Source organism: Palaemon carinicauda, unplaced genomic scaffold (assembly GCF_036898095.1).
Source record: "Palaemon carinicauda isolate YSFRI2023 unplaced genomic scaffold, ASM3689809v2 scaffold63, whole genome shotgun sequence".
Lineage (NCBI taxonomy): Eukaryota > Metazoa > Arthropoda > Malacostraca > Decapoda > Palaemonidae > Palaemon > Palaemon carinicauda.
In genome coordinates, this window is record NW_027171905.1 from 365,902 (window position 1) to 390,706 (window position 24,805).

Here is a 24,805-nt window from a genome sequence, read left to right on the forward strand (position 1 = left end):
GGAAATAAGGAAATAAACTACAAGAAAAGTTTAAGCACAACAATATCATTAAAATAAATCATGCATAACTATAAAGAATTCAAAATATCAAGAGGAAGAGAAATAAGATAGATTAGTGTGCCCCAATGTACCCTCAAGCAAGCTATCTCTATCCAAAGACAGTGAAGACCATGGTACAGAGGCTATGGCACTACCCAAGACTAGAGAACAATGGTTTGATTTTGGAGTGTCCTCCTCCTAGAAGAGCTTCTCACCATAGATAAAGAGTCTATCAAGGGATTCAGTAAATAAGGGTTTACAACCAGCATATAATATTGATGTAGAGTAGCATCTGCATAAGCAACAAACTTGTTTTCAAGGCCAAACCATTTATGTACGGAAGGACATCAACTTACAAACTTAACCCTTTTACCCCCAAAAGGACGTACTGGTACGTTTCACAAAACTCATCCCTTTACCCCCATGGACGTACCGGTACGTCCTTGCAAAATAATGCTATAAAATCATTTTTTTTCATATTTTTGATAATTTTTTTTAAAAATTCAGGCATTTTCCAAGAGAATGAGACCAACCTGACCTCTCTAAGACAAAAATTAAGGCTGTTAGAGCAATTTAAAGAAAATATGCTGCAAAATGTGCTGGGGAAAAAATAACCCCTTGGGGGTTAAGGGTTGGAAATTTCCAAAGAGCCTGGGGGTAAAAGGGTTAACTGGTTCCAATGAGCTGTTAGCAAGTTAAATAGTTTTAAGCCTAATTTTGTTAAATCTTGGCCAAGGGTAGGTAGGTCTAACCTGAATCTCCTGCCTATGATTTCCAGCTACAAAAGTCAACAAATAGTCTGGTTCCATATGAAATATATAAAGTTTTTACAAATGCTGTTTTGACTACTGTATCAAAAGAAATAGGAATGAATGGCGAGCGATTGTGACGCAGTTCCGGTAGGCCCTGCTGCTGCCTCCGATGCCTTAGATGACCATGGAGGTAGCAGCAGTAGGGGATTCAGCATTATGAAGCTTCATCTGTGGTGGATAATGTGGGAGGGTGGGCTGTGGCACCCTAGCGGTACCATCTGAACTCGGCTGAGTCCCTTGTTAGGCTGGGAGGAACGTAGAGAGTAGAGGTCCCCTTTTTGTTTTTGTTTCATTTGTTGATGTCGGCTAACCCCCAAAATTGGGGGAAGTGCCTTGGTATATGTGTATGTATGTATCAAAAGATGTGTTGTTTTATTACGGTATTTCTGTATCTGTTATTTTTATTTGGATTTGTGTTTATATCTCTGAAAATTAAGTTGAGGACCTTCTGTATATATGAAAGTACAGTAATGGGTTGTGAAAAATACCCAGAGGCTCATCAGATAACATTATTACTATCCAAGCTATAGTCTTGAATGGAAAAGCAAAATGATACAAGACCTAAGGCTCCAACAGGAAAAGCAGTCCAACGCTAAAAATAACTATAGTCCATTTCTTTTAGCGAGGCAGATTTGCATCAACTCGCAGCGGTGCCCTTTTATCTCGGAAAAGTTTCCTGATCGCTGATTGGTTGGACAAGATCATTCTAACCAATCAGCGATCAGGAAACTTTTCCAAGCTAAAAGAACACCGCTGCAAGTCGGTGCAAATCTGCCTCGATAAAAGAAATGGACTATAGTTCGCCTAACTTTCAACTGGGCTCCACAAGGCACTAGAAAAGTTGGAAGACCAGGCCTACATGGCTGAGGACTATGATGCATGAAATAGGAGATGATGAATGGGGAAAAATCAATTTAAAAGCTCAAGATAAGACTACTGGTGAAATCTAACCAAGGCACTTTGCATCAATAGGGATAGATGATGATGATAGATTAATTAAAGATATAATTATACAATCTATTAAATACTAAAGATAAAAGTTCATTAAATATACTAACTACAGCATTAAAAAATCTTAACATATGCATTTCCCAAACCACATTTGCATACATTCTTCATATTAAACCTTAACTACATGGAATTTCCACACGAAATCTATAGCTACTGTACTATATTACCTTTTACATGTCAAGAGTAGGTAAAGTTCATTGATGTGGAGGTTTGCTGTGCAAAACTAGTCCTTTGTTGGTCAATACACTTGCTAGTATCCATCTTGGTGCACACAAATATTGTTATTTCCTCATAACCTGAAAAAGATAACTTTATATCAGAAAGATTGAAAATAGCAAATCAGACAATGGCTAAGTTAACCCTTTTACCCCCAAAGGACGTACTGGTACGTTTCACAAAACTCATCCCTTTACCCCCATGGACGTACCGGTACGTCCTTGCAAAAAAATACTCTAAAAATTATGTTTTTTCATATTTTTGATAATTTTTTTTAAAAATTCAGGCATTTTCCAAGAGAATGAGACCAACCTGACCTCTCTATGACAAAAATTAAGGCTGTTAGAGCAATTTTTAAAAAATATATACTGCAAAATGTGCTGGGGAAAAAATAACCCCTTGGGGGTTAAGGGTTGGAAATTTCCAAATACCCCGGGGGTAAAAGGGTTAAGTAAAAATTTGAAATCACATCACCTGAAATTACATATTACAGGTTATATATCAGTTTAGCGAGATCGGTGTTACTGTATGGACATGAGTCGTGGTATAACAATGATTTTGTAGATTTTACATCAAAGCCCTCTTAAGAATATTAGAATATTAGAAGTTAAATGCCCCCTGTGGCCGCGGGGGCATAAAACAATTAGAATAGCGCCAACGTTATCCCTGCGTGTCGTAAGAGGCGACTAAAAGGGACGGGACGAGGGGGCTGGGAACCCCCTCTCCTGTATAAAAAATCCTGTGAGACAGCAACAAAGAGATGGAGCTGGGGGGAGAGTGACTGCTCCCCGCACTCTAGTTTTGCGGTTTTTGTTTTGTTTCTTTTGTTGTCGGCTACCCCCCAAAGTTGGGGGAAGTGCCTTTGGTATATGGATGGATGAAAATGGCAGGACAGGATTAGAAAATGAAACTATAAGAGAGATTACTCAAGTCCCATATGTGGATGAGATCATGGTGAGGGGTAGATGGAGATAGTTTGGGCATGCTCTTTGCACTCCAAGAGATTAGTTCACCAAAACTTCAATTGGGCTCCACAAGGCACTAAAAGTTTTGGAAGACCCAGGCCTACATGGCTGAGGACTATGAAGTAGATGATGATGGTGAATGGAGAAGTATTGTTTTAAAAGCTCATTATAGAGATGACTGCGTCAATAGGCGTAGGAGATTACGATGAAAAATAAATATATATATATATATATATATATATATATATATATATATATATATATATATATATGTGTGTGTGTGTGTGTGTGTGTGTATGTTTACACAAAATAGAATTATAGATACATATACAGTATATAGGTACTGTATATATGAAGAAAAGGAAAATAGGGAAAAACTACATGAGTAGTTTAAGAACAAAACATTAAAATAAATCTTCATATATAAACTATACAAACTTCAAAATAACAATGAGGAAGAGAACCAAGATAGAATAGTGTACCCTCAAGAGAATTCTACCCCAAGACAGTGGAAGACCATGGTACAGAGGCTATGGCACTACCCAAGACTAGCGAAGAAGAACCTATCTTCTTGCAACTATGACAGTTTTATTCCTTGGAAAATAGCCTGACCTATGACTTTCCCAAAAACTATATTCGTTTTCATGGTCTTAACCCATCTGGATTCTAATCTTAACCCTTTTACCCCCAAAGGATGTACTGGTACGTTTCACAAAACTCATCCCTTTAAAAACTGTTTACATTTTTTTTTTTTTCGTAATTTTGATAATTTTTTGAGAAACTTCAGGCATTTTCCAAGAGAATGAGACCAACCTGACCTCTCTATGATGAAAATAAAGGCTGTTAGAGCAATTTTAAAAAAATATACTGCAAAATGTGCTTGAAAAAAAATAACCCTTGGGGGTTAAGGGTTGGAAATTTCCAAATAGCCTGGGGGTAAAAGGGTTAAAGTCTAACAGTTACTCTCTCTATGCAAAAACTTTTACTGCCTAACGAACAAGGATACCAGAATGGTGTACAGTACCTTCATGCATTGAATGCATTCCAAAACAAATGATAAATGTATTTTTCTTAACAATATAAACGTGATCCCTTTAATCGAGAGGTGGCAGTAGTTAGCCAATTCAACCTGACACGCCGAGCTCCCAATTTGACCTTAAATCTGAGATTTCTCGGGCAGGAAGAATAACATAAGACGACTTGGGTTACTTTTTAAAAACTAACGATTTGTTCCTACGAACAAGCAAACCTTACGACTCATTTTTCTCTGCCTACACAAACATCGAACAGTCTGGCTTATTCTTTCCACAATCTCCTCTCTCCTCATACACCTGACAACACTGAGATTACCAAACAATTCTTCTTTACTCAAGGGGGTTAACTACTGCACTGTAATTGTTCAGTGGCTACTTTCTTCTTAAGGGCAAGGGTACAAGAGACTCTTTAGCGATGGTAAGCAGCTCTTCTAGGTGAAGGACACTCACAAAATCAAACTATTGTTCTTTAATCTTTACCTTGGGTAGTGCCATAGCCTCTGTATCAGTTTTCAAATGTCTCAAATTAGAGATCTCTTGCTTGAGGATACACCCACGCACACTTCTACGTTTATTATTATCATTATTATTAGTTAAGTTACAACCCTAGTTGGAAAAGCAGAATGCTATAAGCCCAAGGGCTCCAATAGGGAAAATAGACTACGAGGGAAGTAATGAACAATTAAAATATTTTGAAAACAGTAACATTAAAATAGATCTTTCATATATAATCTACAAAAACTTATGGAGCCCTTGGGCTTGTTGCATCCTGCTTTTCCAATTAGGGTTGTAGCTTAGCAAGCAATAATAATAATAATAATAAATGATAAACCAATGCACATCAAGATCATTTCTTACGATATAGTAAGTTTTCAGTAGCCTATTTTCAATCCTATCGCTAAGAGTGAGGCAGTCTAAGGGGATTCCCATGGGGGTCTTAGCCCCCCTTTAGGTAAGTAGGTAAGGACACTGTTTGTAGGTTAGGTTAGGTTAGGTGGGGAAGCTAAGGTTACACAGTGTTCTATCCACGAGTCCCTGTCCGTCGTTATATAAAGGCTCGTATCGTTCAGTCCCAAGCTCTAAACCAAAGTTGAAAATAGACATTTTTGGAATTGAAGTACAGTACCTTGAATCAGGCAGTCTTGCAAACGAACAATAGCGATGGATTTACATTCGAGACCTAAAATTTATATAACTTAGGACGGGAAAACATTTCCTTAGAAAAAGTTTTCCCTAAAGTAAGTACACTTCCAACCTAAAGAAATACTCCTTAAATAAAATAAATGTATACACTAATCATTTTCACCTTTTCCTACCTAAATCATTAGTCAAATACAAGCTACAGTCTGAATATCCTAGTAAGATACAAGCTACATTAGCAGCAATATATGCCACGCATTTCCCTGGATTATAATTGTGTACCTTTTTCTATGTACTGGTAACTACTTCTTGCTACCTTTCCGCTTAGAAAGCGAGGGGAGCCACGTCCAAGCAAAAACCATTTGAGGGGAGTTTCTCCCAACTTGAATCGGAACACTTCAAAGTACCTATGCAAAAGTAACACTTCCTATTTCCTTCATTAGGAGTGTTGTGCTATAGTAAATATTTACCCACATTACCTTGATCCGGTTCGTCCCAACTAGCTACAAAAACTTACAGATTTTGCTATGCCGCGAATTGTTTCGCTCGCAAATAAACATAATTCACTGCTCTTCTCTTCTCTCAAGTGGTATGTGGATGTGTTGCACATACCTATCACATGGGTCACTATTATGGTCTCATAAATGCCTATAATTCATATCATAACCCTTAAATGGTTTTTCCTTAGCAGTGGCTTGCTTCACTCACAAATAAATAATTCAACGTTTAAAATCAGACAATAGGAACATGACAAATTCGAAGATAATTTGTATTTTTCCTAACCATACAAACCTTAGCTATTTACAAAGGGTTATTACTTTTAGCGTAGCTGAAATGGCGAGCCATTAGAATTTAACGAGGGTGTATTACCCCCGCGCTAGTTAGCGGGGGGGTAGGGGAGTGGTAGCTAGCTACCCCTCCTCCCCCTCACACACAGGTGAATACTCACTTTCACTTAGAGGTAGGACTTGTCTTGGGGGACAGGGCTGGCGGGCAAATATGTGTAAATAGCTAAGGTTTGTATGGTTAGGAAAAATACAAATTATCTTCGAATTTGTCATTTGTTCCGTAACCGAAATACAAACCACGCTATTTACAAAGGGTGACTTATCCCTTAGGAAGGGTGGAAAGTCCCCAGCCATACTGGCTTTGGCTTTACCCGGGGACTCAGAATCCGAGTGAGTCGCACTCGAGAAAAGGAGTCCCTGCACCTCACAAGTTCCTTGCACCGCAAGGAACCATGTGGCCTATGTAAGCTTGTGTGTGAAGGAAGAAGTGTGACCCGTCTTAGGCAGTTGACCTGGAGTTCCAGAAGGAACTCTGGGTTAAGACGTTCCCAATACCACCTCGTCAGGGTATGGGGGACGCGACAGTATTGACTCAATACTCGGAACACAAGGAAGCATGGTTTACCTGCAGAGGTTCGAGGTCAGCTATGCAGAGACCAGGATGCTGCTTCCCCGTAGAGGGGATGATGAAGAAAGAAGTAAGGGCCAGACATACTTCTTTCGTTCATGCAGACTAAAACCTGATAACAATGCCCTCAACCTTCTGCTACCTGTCCAAAAAGGAGCCTGAGGTTAGACCAGCTGTTGTGTAGCCACCACAGAGCGATAGAAAACGTATCGAGACTCCTGTGGGTCACGCCCTGCAGGAAGCGGGCTGCGAAGGTCATCAGACGCTTCCAGACTCCAGCTTGTAGCACCTGCGTCACAGAGTAGTATTACTCGAAGGCGAGGGACGTTGCGATGTATCCAACATCGTGCTGTAGGGCGACGTGACGGGGGAGGGTCTGAAGACCGGTCGAGATGAATGTCCTTGAGTCCGGGCTGAAGAGGTATACTGGTGACTCTCCCCCCATGTCCTCCTTGTGTTCCCAAATCGGCTGCAACTGAGGCCAAACTGCAGCTGTTCCCAGTGCTAACCTCTCGATTCCTGTACTGGCAAGAAAGAGAAGGTCTTGGGACATCAGACACAGAATGGAGACTCAAAATCTTGAATGAATCGGACCGAAGGGTCGGGACCCACAGATTCTGAGTCTAGCCAACAACTCAGGAGCGAGCCTGAATGTTGCCTTCCCCTCTTCCTTAGAAAGGGGGGGAGTAGTAAGAGACCAAGAAGATTGCTTACACACTGGCCGTGGCCAGAGTGAGCAGAAGACCCAGGGCGGAATACAATCCGAGGCCTGTCGTAAAAGGGTCTTGAGAAGATCTCTTAAAGGACTAAAAGTCCGAGCCATGCTCCAAGTTGGAGGTCTTCCTCCGACTAGGGCAGGGACGATCGTAGCTTCGCATGAGCGAGGATAGATCCAGCGGGCAGGAAAAAGTTATTCCTTTAAGCCTGAAGGTCAGGGAAAGGCTGAGCGACAGGCTTCATTGCCAAGAGCGGAAAGGAGTTTCCTCCCGCCGAAAGGCAATAAGACCGTTATTGCTGGAGAAGAGGCCTCACGGGAAGAGGTATATCTCCCACGGCACCAACCACCTTAGACTCTTCACTTTGCCTGGGAGACCCCTGTGGATGACTATCGCAGATGACGCGACCTCCGTACCGCGACTGTAGCGGGTTGTCTCTTCTAGAGGAGGAAGCGTAGTGTCTCCAGGCATGAAGCCGAAGCGACGCCCCGGTTCGGGAGAGATGTCGCAGTGTGGTTGCTTGAGTAGTCTGCGCCGTGGGAGAAGCTCTCCCGGGAGTTCCGTCAGGGGAAGCAGAGGGTCCAGAAACCGTTCTGCACATAGTCCCAGTGGAGCTCTCCCATTGAAAGGTTGACAGACAACCTGGTTTTGTTGAGACCCATTGTCCGCAGACAAAAAGGAGGGAAGACGCAGGCGTCGAAGTTGTCCCACCATCACCGGAATGCATCTTGCCAGAGTCTCGGGGTCTGAGACTGGGGGGAAAACTAGCGGAAGCTTGAGGTTCCAAGCTGTCGCGATCAGGTCCCCCAGACCAGCACTTGCTGGTTACCCAAGGTCAAAGACCCCTAGGTACACTCTCTCTATGAGGCTCTGCTCGGATAGTCTGAGAGAAACATTCCCCTGCCTGGAATGAGAGAGCCGATGGTGGAATTGAGAGAATCTCAATCATCCCGATATCTCTACTGCAAGATGTGAAGGTGTGAAAATGCGTCCCCTGCTGGTTAGCATGAAGTCGACACGCAACGGGGCGACTTGGCAGGAGCGGTAGGATCTGAAGAGGGGCCAGACTAAGGCCCTTAAGCCTGCCTGAATGATGGAGAGGTATCCTTCAGGTCTTGACCATAGGCCTGGACCGGAACATGGCCCCCCCCCCTTTCCTTTGACGAGTCCGAGAACCGCATCAAGAATGTGGGGAAAGGACGAGAATATCCACTACCATCAAGAGGCTCCATAGGTCAACACCCATTGTAGGTTTAATAGTTCCGCTGGTCCCATAGGGCCAGGGAGTCCGGTTAAACATTGCCTGAAGCCACCGGAACTTGGATCGCCCCACATGGAACTTATCCTGAGGCGACCGTTCGGACTATAAACGGGTCAATGAGGAAAGAAGAACTAGGAAACGTTCCAAGGTAGGGCTGAAAACTCTGCTTGACTGAGAACAGGTACTGCGACTCTCCTCAGTCTTGCCACGGTGAACCGAAAGGAAGGCTCGGAGGATGTGGTAACAGAATCTGGCGTCCCCAGGTGGTCACCCATCCAAGTACCGACGTTGCTTAACCTCGCTGGACGGACGAGAAGCGGGGTTTCCAACGTGGTAAGGCGGTTGACTCAATATCATGGCCAGATACTCCAGATGTTGAGGCAGAGGAAGAGAAGGCTCCAAGCAAAATACCATGAGCCCACACTCATGGTCAGCATTCGGAAGCTTTTCCCGGCGCTGAAGAAGGTCGAAACCCGAGCCTACCGGAGTTGACCAGCCCTCCAAACAGCAGAGGAGGCGGAAGTCTGCACCTGAGCGGCCAAGAGGAAGGCAGGGAGAGTTCTCTGGGGAAACAAACCTGCTATGCCACGGCGGGATAGCCACACTGCATCATAAGCAGGAATACTTGCAGTTTAGGCTGAATTCGACGAGCACCCTGGAAGATGGATGGAATGGAAACTGAAAGTACCCGTCCTTCCGATCCAGGTTAAAGGAGTCCTGTCGCCTCGTTACCAGTCTGATCGATTCTGCTGGTCTACGCTGGCCGAAGTTTGTTCGACAAACTTGATCAGGGCTGAGAGGTTGACTATGGACATCCCCTCTCAGATCCTTCCTTACAAGAAAGGATCGACTGAGGGGGCCGGGGGTGAAGCCGTCGATGATCCTAAGGAAGACCTTCGCCTAAGGTATGGATCATTCTGCCCAACCGGGCAACTCTGCTGATGCTATGGCATAGAGGTTCAGAGACACTGAATTCGCTGACAGAGACGGCAGGCGCGATATCCTTGGCTACTCACAGAGATTGTGCGGGAATGGGCATCGGGAAGCTGTCATTCGGATGAGTAACCTTAAGCATCCTCCCAGCGAAAAAACCTGCAATCCTAGAGTTCGTGAACTCCTTTTAGGACTATGCCCCCCCGGGGGAGTCTCCCGTGCCATCTGTTCCTGACAGGAGGAAACTGCAATTGGACACCTTGTCCCAGTTGTCGTAGCCGATAACTTGGGCCGACGTGGTTGAAAGAAAAGGGAGCTGGAGCCCTGCAGAGTCTGGAAGAAAGCGCCTTGGAGGAGTGAAACCGGAAGTCGATTTACTCCGCACAGCAGACGTCTAAGTCTCTGTCCTTGGGCAAAGACAAAACTCTTCTCAAGGATGGAAGGGTGTCTGAGGTCGTTGACCTCCACAGATGAGACACCCGAATGAAGCCTTCAGTCAGCGCGTCCAGATGGTACAACATCGAGCTTGTCCGCAAGTAGATACTTAACGACGAAAGGCCAAGGTGCCTGAGCTCGAGAGGAGGAAAGTACCCTTGATCTTCCTGTAGCTTCCTTGAACCAAACCTCGGGCCGTAACCGAGGAGGGAAAGAACCTGGTAAGCTCCCAGAGGAAGAGGTAAGCAGTCACCCCTTGTCCGATGGAGAAATCTTCAACGGAAAGCCCCCCCGCCAAAAATCCTTCCAGGGCGGGAGAAGGAGAGAGTACTCGTGCAGGAGAGGGGACCCTCGAGACCGACCTCTTGGGAACCAACTTCGCCCTGGGGGAAGTCACCACGAAGTCCACTCCTCTCTTTCTCTTCAGCGTAGGAGAGACAGCCGCTGGTTTGTTACCCTGGCCGGTGAGTGCTGGTTTCATAAACCTCATTAACGCCCGTGCCAGCGGATCAAACCATGTCTGCTGCTCCAAGGACACAGAGTCCGAAATCCTCGCTAAGGTGAAAGGGATCGGGCGATCCTTTGGAGAGGACACGACGGTTCCTGCCTGAAAAGAAGGTGGGAAGAATGCTGTACTGACCTGTCTTCGTCCTGCACTACCAACCTGTGCTTGGATGGAGGTGATCCCGAGTGCCGCCTAGGAGCACGCGTCCCTGCTGCTACCACCGGCTGTGGAATTCGCCGCGAACTATGGTCGCGCGAGGGCGAACAGTCGCGCAAAGGCGAATGGTCGCGCGGGCGCACAGGCGAGTGGTCGCGCGGGCGCGCAGGCGAGCGGTCGCGAGGGCGCGCAGGCGAGCGATCGCGCGGGCGCGCAGGCGAGCGATCGCGCGGGCGCGCAGGCGAGCGATCGCGCGGGCGAGCGATCGCGAGGGCGCGCAGGCGAGCGATCGCGCGGGCGCGCAGGCGAGCGATCGCGCGGGCGCGCAGGCGAATGGGCGTGACGGCGAGGGATCGTGCTGCCGCGTAGGTGAAGAAGATCGCTGGCGGTAAGCGATGGCGAGCAGCATGTGTAGGTGAATGATCGCGTGATAGGGTGCGATGGTGATCAGCATCCGCAAGAGGGCGAGCGTTCAGGGTTGTGCGATGAGGAGCAGCATGCGTAAGCGGGCAATCGTGCAGGGTTGTGCGATGGCGAGCAGCATGCGCAGGTGAATGATCGCGTGAAAGGGTGCGATGGTGATCAGCATCCGCAAGAGGGCGATCGTTCAGGGTGGTGCGATGAGGAGCAGCATGCGTAAGCGGGCAATCGTTCAGGGTTGTGCGATGGCGAGCAGCATGCGCAGGTGAATGATCGCGTGAAAGGGTGCGATGGTGATCAGCATCCGCAAGAGGGCGATCGTTCAGGGTGGTGCGATGAGGAGCAGCATGCGTAAGCGGGCAATCGTTCAGGGTTGTGCGATGGCGAGCAGCATGCGCAGGTGAATGATCGCCTGAAAGGGTGCGATGGTGATCAGCATCCGCAAGAGGGCGATCGTTCAGGGTTGTGCGATGAGGAGCAGCATGCGTAAGCGGGCAATCGTTCAGCGATGGCGATCAGCATCCGCAGTTGAGGGTCGCGCGATGGCGATCAGCATCCGCAGTTGAGGGTCGCGCGATGGCGATCAGCATCCGCAGTTGAGGGTCGCGCGATGGCGATCAGCATCCGCAGTTGAGGGTCGCGCGATGGCGATCATCATCCGCAGTTGAGGGTCGCGCGATGGCGATCAGCCGCGCGATGGCGATCAGCATCCGCAGTTGAGCTAGTAGCTGGCGAACCATGTTCCTTCAGAAGTGTTGGAGAACGTTGGCGTGCCAGCTGTAACACACGTGGGCGATCCGGAGATCGCTGGCGAGCTGATGATCGCTGACGAGCTGACGATCGCTGGCGAGCTGATGATCGCTGACGAGCTGATGATCGCTGACGAGCTGATGATCGCTGACGAGCAGAAGGCTACGCGTGGAAGCCTGTGCAAAGAAGAAGAGTCCTTGACCCCGACCTGAACCGAAGTTCTAGATCGCGAGGGCGAACGTGGGCGCACAGGGCACGTAACAGGAACCGCAGGGAAGATCATCTTGAAAGCGCTGACGAACAGGAGAGCGCTGACGAACAGAAGGGCGCGCAGGGAAACCCTGACACGCAAGGGAAGAACCCCCGTGGGGGCAACCCTTAGCCCCGAAGGGATCGTTGTCCGCCGGGAGACTGATGTCCGTCGGAAGACCGCTGTCCGTCGGGAAGACCGTTGTCCGTCGGGAAGACCGTTGCCCGTCGGAAGACGAGATTAGACTGCTGTCCATCTGCACCAAGACGGAAGATCGAGAAAAAGAAGTTGTAGGCTGCAAACGGAGATTCAAAAAGGCGCCTCAAGCACCCTTATAGGGAGATGAGAGGCCCTTACGACGAGGCGGACGGAGGGCCTTACGGCGAGGGAGGCCAACAGCAACAGCAACAGAAGAAACCTCCGAAGAGGAGTCTCTATGAGTGTACTCTCTCGCGAACGAAAGAGAAACACTTCGTGGAAGAGACTGGTCAGCCAGTGACCTAAAAGGAGCAATCCTCCGAAGAGGAGCTCCTGCAGTTGCCCAGCCCCTTGAGCGAAACTGCAGGTGCGACCGCTCAGCACCAAGAGCATAGTCGCACGAAAAAAAGGCAAGAGAAGAACCCCCCAAAAGAGGAAAAGCTCAAGCCTGGACAGGAAAAAAACTTCCCTCGGAAGGAAAGTTATCCGCCCAAGGAGGCAAGCCTCCTGACTGTTCTAAAATGAACTGGAGAGCTGTCCGTCGACACGGGAGTACTACCAGTAGAAGGAGACACGCCCCTGACGACAATACAAGGGGGGAGGCAGCAACAGCCGAATCCCCAGGACTCAACCAGACAGCTCACACCGTTGCTATATTACAGAAACGAACTAGATCGGTAACTGTAAAAAAATAAAAACAAATAATATTAGTACACATTCATTCCCCCGGGAAGGCTCCGAAGAGGAATCCCGAGGAAAAGGAACAAGAATTACACAACAGGCACGTGCCCTCACAACCACTTACACTCGCGGAAGGAGAGCTGTAACCAAAACAGAATTATAACAATTATAATTATGTAACTATGTAATTATGTAATTTAAAAATGAATGAACACTAAAGAAAAAAACGAAAACCCCGAAAGGAATCGTTCTACAAGCTGAAAAATTAACAACTACAATTAGATTCATAAACTAATTGAAACAAAATGTACGGCGTAGCAACCCCACCCACACGGGAAGGAAGCTACAAGGGCGTAGTAAAACATAGTAAAAGGGTGAACGACCTCAAGAGAGAGAGAGAGAGAAAGACCGAAGTCAAACTCGATCGCAACCCATAAAATTAGGCCGTGGTGGCCTAACTGCCGAGGCCTCCACGTAGATATCGTACACTACACACACACATCTGAAAAGGAAACTTACTTATTTCTATACTCAAATATATATACAAACATGAAAACATGTTTACATATATATTGAGTAAAAGAAAAGTAAGCGATTAAGTAAAGACAAAACAGACAATGGCTGCCAAGCGAGGACCAAGACAGAGACGTCTGTCACAGTCCGAGCCAAAAGTGAAAGTGGGTATTCACCTGTGTGTGAGGGGGAGGAGGGGTAGCTAGCTACCACTCCCCTACCCCCCCGCTAACTAGCGCGGGGGTAATACACCCTCGTTAAATTCTAATGGCTCGCCATTTCAGCTACGCTAAAAGTAATAACCCTTTGTAAATAGCGTGGTTTGTATTTCGGTTACGGAACAAACTTATTTTCATCATTACCATAAATTTCTTTTGCCTCCACACACCTAAGACATTCTCTTTTATATTTTTCTTTGGTAAATAACCCGACATTTCTTCGAAACACATTATTGCTATTATTATCATTATTACTAGCTAAGCTACAACCCTAGTTGGAAAAGCAAGGTGCTATAAGCCCAAGGGCTCCAACAGGGAAAAATAGCCCAGTGAGGAAAGGTAGTAAGGAAATAAATAAACGATATAAGTAATAAAAATCAAAATGAAATACTTTAAAAACATTAACAACACTAAAACATATTTAATTTATGAACTATAAATGGACTTGTGCAAGCCTGTTCAACATAAAAACATTTGCTGCGAGTTTGAACTTTTGAAGTTCAACAGATTTAACTTACCCGATTAGGAAAATCATTCCACAACTTGGTCACAGCTGGAATAAAACTTCTAGAATACTGTGTAGTATTGAGCCTCATGATGGAGAAGGGCTGACTATTAGAATTAACTGCATGCCCAGTATTACGAACAGGATGGAACCGTCAGGGGAAATCCGAGTGTAAAGGATGGTCAGAATTAGAAAAAAATCTTATGCAACATGCATAATGAACTAATTGAACAACGGTGCTAAAGGTTAATATCTAAATCAGGAATAAGAAATTTAATAGACCTTAATCAATTGCAAGATGAGAAAAAATATTAAACTTACTGTAAGTCTGCTCATTTTCCAAGTTGTTTCTTAATGTTTCACGTGTCACAATTACTAGCTCTTATTAACCCTTTTACCCCCAGGCTATTTGGAACTTTCCAACCCTTAACCCCCAGGGGTTATTTTTTTTTCAAGCACATTTCGCAGTATATATTTTTTGAATTGCTCTAACAGCCTTAATTTTTGTCATAGAGAGGTCAGGTTGGTCTCATTCTCTTGGAAATTGCCTGAAGTTTCTCAAAAAAATTATCAAAAATATGCAAAAAAAAAATTTAAATATTAGTTTTTTGCAAGGACGTACCGGTACGTCCATGGGGGTAGAGGGGTGTGTTTTCTGAAACGTACCAGTACGTCCTTTGGGGGTAAAAGGGCTAAGTTTGTACATTTGTTTCCACTTAACTTGACTCATACCCATTGACCATTGTGACAATTTTCACCTACATATGCAGTACTGTAACTCCACCCACTGAGCACAGCGCTCCAATGATAATGTATTACTATTGGCTAGTGGGAGTTTTCAAGGAACAAATATTAAGACAAAGACCTGTTTATGCATTCGTTACACTTGACGCATCTCTATATCTGACGATTTGACCAAGCCCTATCAGATTCTAGATATATATCAATAAATAGGTTTTATTGGGTTTTCGTTAAAATTGTCTTTTATTTTAGTCATAAATCTCATGTTTGATACTTGTGAGGGTTGTAAACTAACCAAGTTGAACACGCTACAGTAATAATTCCCAAACTTGCTATATTTCAAGTAACAAGTGTTCTTCTAAAATATAGTAAGTGTCGTAAATATGTTGATTTATCATACCAAAGTTCGTAACCCTTCACCCAAAATCATCAGACACAGACCATTAAGTTCAGATTATATGGTATCCTAAGTCAGCTTAATAATGCTAGAATATATCATGGTCCCAGAAATAGTGACAGACGCAGCTGGCATGCGATGCGCATCCGCATATTGCTTGCCAGAAGGAAGCATTAGTGAGATTTTGCTTATTTGCGGGCGAAGCTAGCCCGGGCCGTGCAAAAATCCCTCAAGTGATGCCACATCACGGTGCTTGAGATCAGAAAATGTTAAAAGATATAGAAAATGGTGCTAGGGAGAAAACGGTGTTCGAGCAAGGTACCTCTGCCACTGTCAATCCAAAGGTGTCTTTTCACCCTAAGGGGTAGCTAGAAATTTGGGGGACTGGGGCATCGAGTTTGTAAAGTTATCATTATTATTATTATTACTTGCTAAGCTACAACTCTAATTGGAAAAGCAGGATGCTATAAGCCAAGGGGCTCCAACGGGGAAAATAGCCCAGTGAGGAAATGAAAAATAAATATTTTCTTCCCCTGCTTTGGAGGCCTCGGGGGAACATAAAAAATCCAACCCCGTCACCCCATACCTACACCAGTGGTTTTACCACGTTAATTTAGCAGAAATAAAGAATTTCTTTATTTTCTATCGTTATGTTGGGATCAGCAGTTATTGCCTTAGACTTAAAGGTAGTTTACATTGCCATCCCCCTAAAGACTGATTCTCACCTGGCATTATTGTAGGGGAACTAACACCAACAGAACACTATAAAAACAGGAATAAATTTTGTGATAACTACAGATGGAAAAGGTTTTCTACAAAAAGACTGGCGTTTCCTATAGAAAAAAAAAAAAGTTTTTTCTTAAAAAATTACATTTTCACTACAAATAAAAACTTAACTGCCCAAAAAGTAATAATTAATGGGGTTAACATGCGCAACTCATCGTAAACCGCTTGCCAGTACATAGGAGCGTGACGTTTTTCTTTTTCCGTGAGCGAAGCGAGCACACAGAGGGCAAACACCATTAGATTTTTAAACAATATCCACGTTCTTAGACGGTCCAAAGGGTTTTCGGTTTATTTGCAGTTGAGATGAAGGTCATATTCAGTGAAAGCACATTATTTACTGCAGGAAGAACTTTTTTTCGGCTCAAAATGTTCTGTCCATAACTATAATTTCACCATTAATCCAGCGTAAATACTTTTTTTTTTGGCTCAAAATATTGTTCCGTCTATAACTATAATTTAACCATTTAGTATAAATATGAATTTCTTTGCTAGTTTTCTTATGTTGGGATCAGCTGTTATTATCATAGACATTAGGGTAGTTTACATTGCCACACAACCCTAAAGACAGATTCTTACCTGGGGTTCCCCCACCCCCAAGGGCCAATTCTCCCCTGGGGTTTGTGTAGGGTGGTGGTGATTAAAGAAAAAGATGGATAAACTTATGAAAATATCATCAACAGAACAATATAAAACAAGAAATCTAAGAAAATATGAATTTTTCTTACGTAATTTGCTGCGAGTTTAAAAAAAATAGTTTTTCTTATATAAATAGCTACTGTATGTGACAAACCCATTGCTGTTACAACTCGTACGATAATATAAAACAGGAAATAACGTAACTGCTTCGAAAAAAACTAATATATCAAATAGTAGCAATTAATATATAAAGATATATAGCCCCTAAACACGGCCGGTCATAAGGTCTGGCCATGAGATTTTGAAATTTCAATATTCTATCGTAAATTCGGTAATTTATAAGACCTGGTTTAGTCTAAGCAGTTTTAAACGTTCATATTTACTTAGAACTTTAATTAAATATGATAAAATATAATGAAAACACCTAAAATTACTTACTTATAGAGGAAATAGTAGTTCAGGTAAGCCATCGGACTCAAGTTTGAGTCACATGACACAGGTAAACAGAAGACAGTGTGTCCAGACATCAATGTTAAGAAATGCATATATACATAAAGAAAATCCTAATAAAATAAAAAATATCGTGTTATTTAAATTATTATTCATTTATCAATAATTTAAAATGATATTTTATGTAATTTAAATTACTGAAAACTTTTTAAATATGATTTTGGGTGGATTCAAATTGCAAGAATTACGAAGGAATTTTTTCCAACTTGGCAATGGTTGTTCAATCAGCTGATCCTGCCCAGCTGATAATTTTGTATTATTTTAGTAAAATTCAAATTCAGTTTAATTTGAATGCATAAAAAATAATAATGAATAAAACAGAGTATATATTTTATATATTCCGTGACTTTTTATATGAAAAATGTAAAAATGTAAAACTGATTTTCAAAAACTTTTGAGATATTTTTTGGGTAAAATTCAAATTCAGTTTAATTTGAATGCATAAAAAATAATAATGAATAAAACAGAATATATATTTTATATATTCTGTGACTTTTTTTTATAAAAAAATGTAAAAATGTAGAGCTGATCTTCTTCAAATTTTTTTGAGAATTAGTGCATTATTTTTATTTCGAATTTTCGTAATTATATATACCATGGGTTTATCAAAATTAAACTTTATCTATATGAAAATGTACATTGATGTTTATAAGTACTTGAAAAACCATTAAATAAATAAATAGTGGAAAATGAAGGACAAGTTTAGATATTTCAGTTATTATTATTATTATTATTATTATTATTATTATTATTAAATGCTAAGCTACAACCCTAGTTGGAAAAGCAGGATGCTATAAGCCCAGGGGCCCCAACAGGGAAAATAGCCTAGTGAGGAAAGGAAATAAGGAAATAAGGAAAAATAGAACATTTTAGGAATAGTAACAATATTAAAATAAATATTTCCTTTTATAAGTCGATATATCTTATGTTACCCTTATTTCCTTAGGTCAAATAGTGCAGGGACAGAGACATATTAATTTGCTATAAGCCCAAGGGCTCCAACATGAAAAATAGCCCAGTGAGGAAACGAAACAAGGAAATAAATAAACTATATTAAAACGTAATATACAATTAAAATTAAATATTTCAAAAACTGTTACATTAAACTAGATCTTTCATAAATGAATAAAAAAAAATATAAAAGAGGAAGAGATAAGATAGAATTGTGTGCCTGAGTGTACTCTCAAGCAAGAGAACTCTAACCCAAGACAGTGGAAGAACATGGTACAGAGGCTATGGCACTACCCAAGACTAGAGAACAATGGTTTTATATCGGAGTGTCCTTCTCCTAGAAGAGCTGCTTACCATAGCTAAATAGTCTCTTCTACCCTTACCATGAGGAAAGTAGTGTTAAGTGTACGAAGAAAGGGGAGAATGTGTAAAGGATAGGCCAGACTATTTGGTGCATATGTGGGAAAAGAAAAAATGAGCTGTAACCAGAGAGAGGGATCAAATGTAGTACTGTCTGGCCAGTCAAAAGATCCAATAACTCTAGTGGTAGTATCACAACGGGTGGCTGGTGTCCTGTCCAACCTACTACCAAGGGGTATATATATATATATATATATATATATATATATATATATATATATATATATATATATATATATATATATATATATATATATATATATATATATATATATATATATATGTGTGTGTGTGTGTGTGTGTGTGTGTATGTGTGTTTACTTTAAAAGGAGATGACTCCTTATATGAAACAAATTAGTATATGCCTCATTCAGGCTTTTGGCCTACTGCTGAAACATGGATAAACCTTATGTGTGATAAACTCCCACCAAATATATACGATTTATGCCTACTTTATTTAGCAATAAACCATTTCTTGTCGTAAAATCAATAATTATTAATAGTGTTTCAGTTTCAATATACATTACAGGTTCAATTTACTATATAAAGTACAGTAGTTGCTATTCGTTCGTAGTTTAATAATAATAATAATAATAATAATAATAATAATAATAATAATAATAATAATAAGGCAGACAGTAGTAGTCTGCTAGTGTGTTGCGAGGACGGTCAAATAAAAGCGAAAGTGTTTTGCGTGAGTGTGTTGCGGGGGCAAAATAGTCGAATGAAAGCGAAAGTGTTTACAAACGATCAGCTGATTTTGACAGAGGAAGCGTTCCTTGTGTGAATCATTTTCTTTAATTATTTAATTAAATATTAATAGATTTTCATCGTTTTTTAATCATATGTTTAATTTGGAAAAATATATATTACATTCCCTTGAGACACAATGTCTTTTTTTAACTAATAATAGGATATTTTAAAGAATAATAATAATAATAACAATAATAATAATAATAATAATAATTCACATGTGCTGTATGTGTGTTATGAAACTGATTTATAGATTATTATTATTAACTTAATGTTAATCTACCATATTCAGCATATGAATACACACACACACACACACACACACACACACACACATATATATATATATATATATATATATATATATATATATATATATATATATATATATATATATATATATATATATATATATATTATATATATATCATATATATATATATATATATATATATATATATATATATATATATATATATATATATATATATATATATATATATCCCTTTCTGAGTGGGGATACCTTAACATGGTGAATGGGTTTATGTAATGCCATGATCAGCAAAGCTGTACTAGTCAGGACCACCCATACTAGTTTGGTTTGCTGTAAGCAATCAGTCTAAAGTCTCCCACCATCACCAATCCTCAGTGGCCAGGATAGTGATGAAATGGTCAAACCAAAGACATGAAAAGACATATCTGAGGCCTTTGTCCTGCAGTAGACTAGAAGCAGCTGCATTCAAATTTGGCACAACTTTTTAATATACAATCAATGGTATTGGATCCCTATCTCTGGTTATGGCTCATTTTTCCTTTGCCTACACATACACCAAATAGTCTGGTCTATTCTTTATATATTCTCCTCTGTCCTCATACACCTGACAACACTGAGATTACCAAACAATTCTTCTTTGCTCAAGGGGCTAACTACTGCACTGTAATTGTTCAGTGGCTACTTTCCTCTTAGTAAGGGTAGAAGAGATTCTTTAGCTATGGTAACCAGTTCTTCTGGGAGGACACTCCAAAATCAAACCATTGTTTTCTAGTCTTGGGTAGTGCCATAGCCTCTGTACCATGGTCTTCCACTGTCTTGGGTCAGAGTTCTTTTGCTTGAGGGTACACTTGGCTACGCTGTTCTATCTTAAATCTCTTCCTCTTGTTTTCAAGTTTTTATAGTTTATAATGAAGGGTTTATTTCAAGTTGTTACTGTTCGTAAAATATTTTATTTTAATTCTTCATTACTTCTCTTGTATTTTTTTTTTTTCATTTTTGCACTGGGCTATTTTATCCCTATTGGAGCCCTTGGGCTTATAGCATCCTGCTTTTCCAGCTAGGATTGTAGCTTAACTAATAATAATAATAATAATAATAATAATAACCAATTAATTCCCCAAGCTCATTAACGCTTACAGCATTGTCTTCTTTATGCCATCCAAGAGAAGGTGGAAGTGTCCAGTAATGGCAATAAACATACTTTAAGAGGATGTTGAAAATATATCAAATTTTACCCATACTTACCCTACAAGGTGGTGAAGGAATTAATATATTGCTAAGCCTTAATATTTGGTGATATATTCAACCAGCATAATACTATGAGAATTATATCAATTTTCAACTGCTGTAATCAAACTTATCATTATTGAGCTATCTGAATTGCTTTAATTCATCTAGATCATTGAATGTATAACTAAATAATTGTAAATTGACCCAATGCTTCACTTAAAACTAGGTTTACCCTACAATATTTGCTGACACTGTTGCAATAAAGTCGCAATAGTTCACAACTTCAGAGTATCTGTGAAGACCATGCTCAGCATGAGAGAGAGAGAGAGAGAGAGAGAGAGAGAGAGAGAGAGAGAGAGAGAGAGAGAGAGAGAGAGAAGGGCTAGTGTCAGAAGAAATGATCTTAATGTTAATTTTTTTATAGTTATGACAGAATAATAACCTTTTGAAAAGGAAACAAACACAAGAACACTACCTAAGGTTCCTTACCTAACCTAACCTTGGAGCCATATCCTTCCCTAGGGGGGTGGGGGGGGTGGGGGGGACATACACCCTCTGTGACCACCCTTAGACTGCTCTATTCCTAACTTACCATAAGAATAAGTATTTCAGACTAAAATTAATTATAGTTTCCCCCTAAATAAAATAGATTTGACAAGTAAAAAGTTTACACCTCTTCAAGCAAACTACATTAATCCCATACTCCGCTTTTATCTTTGTATGCTAGGCCAGTCACATCTGTCTACGTACAGTGACTAGCTTGGGTCTTTGACTTGTATAGGAGGACTATATTTGGGATCTATACCACCAATTTGTTTGAACTATTGTATCTTTCATTTTCTAAATGGACATTATTCCTCCTCTTGTTGCTATGAATCAGTGGCTAGAGGAGGGGAGGGGGATAGGGGGGGGGGGGGCGAGTATGTGAACATCAGGTGAGTATGGAAATAAAAAGGAGCAGGTTAAGTTTAAATACAGGTCCTTGACTTACGAACATTCAGATACAAACAAAAACTCATCTGAAATAATAAATCTCAAATATTGTATCAAAAAATCAAAATGAAATATTGTAATAGAAAAATATTATATAAAAGAGGGCAGTAAGAAAGATGGGAATTTGCAATATGAAATGCGATTATTTGTTGAATTTAGCAGCTGAAAATCATAAGCATTGAGTTAAGTGAAGCCTGCCTTAAGCCAAAATCTATAAATTTTGACTTAAAAACAGCTTCTTTGAACCTATTGATTTTGTACATTGAGGATTTTTTAATACAAGAAGGCCAAGCGTTACTAACCTGATCTACATTACTTATCTAGAATACTTTGAAAAAAAAAAAAAACATTTTGAAATACCTAACCAAGTCTTGTTTTCAACAAATTAATAAAAAATACTGTACTGTAGGTTACCTCTAAATGTTACTTTTGGTCCAGTTGATAATTGTGAATGATTCTAAAATTAAATTATTACAACCACCTATTCGTAGAAAAGCGAGTGATAAATTAGCTGAACTCAAAATTACTTAGACCACGTTCCCTGCCGTAGCGCTACTATTGGGCCCAGAGCCTAAAGGTTTCCATAAACAACCACTTCCTCTCTAAGGTAATGTTTTGAGAACACCAATTTGGTACTTCATTGAGCTGTTGTTAAAATGCTCCCAATACCATGTACAGATGAAAACAGGAATTCCTAGTACACCTTGCTCTGAAGAAGTGAACTCAGCCACACCCTTGATCTATTGTCGCTGTGAAAAAAATTAATAATAGTTGGGGAAAATACAAACCATTTCCACATATAACAAGCTTGGGTTATATATGCTTTAAAGTAACTCTTATTATCAATTCCCTTTTGTCATAATGTCTGATATTCTGCCCCAGTACTGTACTATAATGATTTTCAATATATTCACTGTAAAGATTTCAATTTTTCCTAAATAGGTTTACATATTTTGCCAGCAACAAATTAATTTATTTTGTATAACAGAAAGTCATGAATAGACGCATTATTTATATTTTTAAGGGGTATTGTTATATTTTTTGGTCCTACCCGTTGTCTAACCACATTTGTTTTTGCAGCACGCCCTACTCTCTGTAGGGTTTTGGAGAGGCAACCAGAAGTTTAGTCGAGACGTGGCACAAGAAAAATGATTGGAAGGGTACTGCATTATTCCTGCAAATCAGCTTGGTTTAAACTCCCCTTACCCTACTGTATGAACAGTGCATAGAAAAGCGAGTACTGTACATCCATCCGTGGATTTCAATGTATCACAAAACGGGATTATCTCGTTTGATAGAAATAAATGATGCATTGCTCAAAATGGGTAAACCAGGGGATGAAGATATGGACTCAAGTTTTAAGGCTCAGCTAGAAGATGTTGTCATTAGAGAAGTTTTGACATCAGGCACGGCCCTTCTTCAGTATTCTCAGTCAGTTGAAAAAAAACTTCGACAGTTGGAAAACTTGAGTATTCAAGATTTCATCAACAAGGATCAAGATATTGCTACTCCACACCAGATCACAAAAGGTGATTCCATACTGGAACTTAGTGATGGACAGTTTTTTTAAATGTTTGCCCCAGAACCAAGTGAACGTAAAGGGGCCTAAAATGAAATGCTATTAATGTTAGAATGACAATGGGAGATTGGGTTAGGTTTGGCCATAGTTTGAGAATGACCAGAACTTCCAAGGTTAAGGGAGGATTCACTGGAATTCCAAGTACTCTATAGATTGGAAGGCATTGTACCACCGAACATCTGCCAAACAGCCCATTGAAAGACCCAAAAATAAGAGAAAGATGAAACGGACCCGCTCTACAATCACCGAGTGGTTAGACAGATTGAAATCCTGCATGAGCTTCTTAACAACCAATAGCCTCGAGCCCATGGAGTCAGCAACTTACCGCCTAGAATGCTGGAGAGAAAAACAGACCACAGCCCACCTGGTGAAGCCATCCAGAGCCTCTGTGAGTCTCATCCCTATAGAACAAATCTCTGTAGAAAGTATAAGGTTACTCTGAATCGAGCTAGAGTTGGAAGAACTGGAGACAATCTTCATAAGTGGAGGTATTAGGTTACTCGATGAAGAACTGGAGACAATCTTCATAAGTGGAGGTATTAGGTTACTCGATGAAGAACTGGAGACAATCTTCATAAGTGGAGGTATTAGGTTACTCGATGAAGAACTGGAGACAATCTTCATAAGTGGAGGTATTAGGTTACTCGATGAAGAACTGGAGACAATCTTCATAAGCGGAGTCTCGACACCTTCGCCGAGTGTCCATGTGGTCATTCTATCCATATAATGGACCACATACTTCGTGGGTATGAACAGTAATGTGAAAATACAAATCTCCTACATGCCCAGCAATACATTAAGACTTATTTATGATCTATTTTATTATTTAATTCTATGGTCTTTCAGCCTCCTAAAATAGGTTCCAACTTCTTATACGCTGAAGAGGTACAGTATGTTTCAGCACCCAAACTACAAGAGGGTGAAATGAAAAGAAAAATATGCCAACACAGAATGAGGAAGAAGGAAGACTTGCCTTGCTTCTGCGAAACTTAAAAGTTCCTTCTGTCATGACGATAAAAAATTTCTTAATTCTGTAGAGCCTTGTTTCATATATGGCAAAACTGCCGTGAGATCCGAGTGCACAACATTCACCCTTATTTAACTAGATTGTGACAAAACTAGTGCCTCAAACACAGCTAGAATTACGAGATAACACAGGGAAAACACCGAGTTGTTGAGCTACGCAAAAAGGAATACAGATGGCGCCGTCGGCGGCGCTATGCATGCATACGAAGCTAGAGAGGAGAGGTACCTTACGAGCGGCTCTCCTTTCTTTCTCGTTTTTTGTTTTCTTGCCACTTGACCCCTTCGAAGTGTTAATTCTGTTCGGGGTGCAGATTGCTATGTGGCGTGTCAAGAAT

General features: G+C 41.2%; 1 long non-coding RNA gene across 5 annotated transcripts in view; it reads right to left on the reverse strand.

Annotated features, from left to right (window-relative positions):
- Positions 1–17,224, reverse strand: part of LOC137637281 (uncharacterized) — a 40,906-nt gene extending 23,682 nt beyond the window's left edge. For 2 of the 5 annotated variants that reach the window (XR_011043520.1, XR_011043519.1), the window contains exons 1-2: positions 14,188–14,357; positions 2,030–2,158 (exon numbers count right to left, since the gene is read on the reverse strand). This is a non-coding gene — a long non-coding RNA (uncharacterized lncRNA). Of the gene's footprint in view, positions 1–2,029; positions 2,159–14,187; positions 14,358–17,172 lie in introns of those variants that run through there. The other 3 variants (XR_011043522.1, XR_011043523.1, XR_011043521.1) reach the window with 3 other exon arrangements.
- Between the last annotated feature and the right edge of the window lie 7,581 nt (positions 17,225–24,805).